Source organism: Penaeus monodon, chromosome 23 (genome assembly GCF_015228065.2).
Source record: "Penaeus monodon isolate SGIC_2016 chromosome 23, NSTDA_Pmon_1, whole genome shotgun sequence".
Taxonomy (NCBI): domain Eukaryota; kingdom Metazoa; phylum Arthropoda; class Malacostraca; order Decapoda; family Penaeidae; genus Penaeus; species Penaeus monodon.
In genome coordinates this window covers 18,541,919-18,543,290 of record NC_051408.1, presented here as the reverse complement: position 1 = coordinate 18,543,290, position 1,372 = coordinate 18,541,919, and positions in this window count along the sequence as shown.

Below are 1,372 nucleotides of genomic sequence, written 5' to 3'. Positions count from 1 at the left end.
TGACAGCAAGCAGCCGCTGACCTGGGACTCACATTATTTACAAGGAAGGGACCACCTGGAAGTTCCCATACTCGTGCCTTTGGAGGAACTCATACAAGGCAGACGCGACCGAGGGCGTGTGAACTGGCGTAAAGTCTCCTTTTTTGTATCATATATGTATCTGTATCTATCTGTTTATATCTCTGTTTATCGGTTTGTCTATCCTATCCGTCTGTATGTGTGTGTGTACATACGTATGGACAAGCAGAATCAGATGCATCAGATAAAACTTTTTTTTTTACATCATATTTTCTTTCTGGTATGGATGCTTTTCGAGACTGATAAAATTCGATTCCAATTTTGCCCTCATCAAGGAGTCTTGGTTCATCCTCCCTTACCCAAAGGTGCATCGCGTTGCCCTTGAACTCACAGATTGCATAATAATTTCTCTCCCTCCTTCTTTACTGGGTGTCTCGGAGTTTAAAGGGAAGCGTCTGTTACTGAGGTGTTCTGATGTCCTTTACGTGGCCTTAATGTTACAGCTACGGAAATAATATTAAAGATACTTTGTAGTGTCCTTGATTAATCATAGTACACGACTGAAATGATGAATGCTGTAATGGTTCTAAAATAGTGAGTAGTTATAAAGTAATCGAGAGATGATGATTCTCGATTACAACGATATAAGTATACTACTAATAACAATGATAACGGATCTCATGAAATAAATATAACTTCCATCCTGTGCAGGAGACATGGTACAACCTAACTTTCTCTCCCCCTTTTCCTTTCTTTTGGCATCTGAATAACACCGGAATTTGGATGGGCTCTAAAGAAAGGGACAGAAGGAAGAAAAAAAAGGAAAAGTAACTGGTTGACCTTTCAGAATATGTATCATATTCAGACCTTTGGCAATGTGATCGGAAGTCTCATCTACAATATTTATAAGATTATGATTTTAATGATAATGATGAGAAAAAACACGCTAATAATATTGTTTGCATGGCAACCGCGGGATCTGTCTTTACAATTTAATCTATACATTCCACTCCATGGTTAATTTCCTCAATTTACAAATAATAGGAACTCTTTTCTTCCTTTGTATATGAAAAGTGTCCGATGTTTTCGGTTTTCTATTTTTTTAGTTCCGTGCCCTCGCTTGGGAAACTGACAAAGTTTAAAATCGTGTGCATAAATCAGATTACGATAGCGCTGATGACAATCAGTGATTATGATAAGGCTTATATCATTATTGCGATTAAGTAGTTAGAAAGAGGGGGGAGCAGTAGCGAGGTATAGAAATAAAGAAAAGACAAACAGTACACACATAAACATATAGTCATATATGCACAAACGAACATATATATATGACTTAATTTAAAACAATGTACGT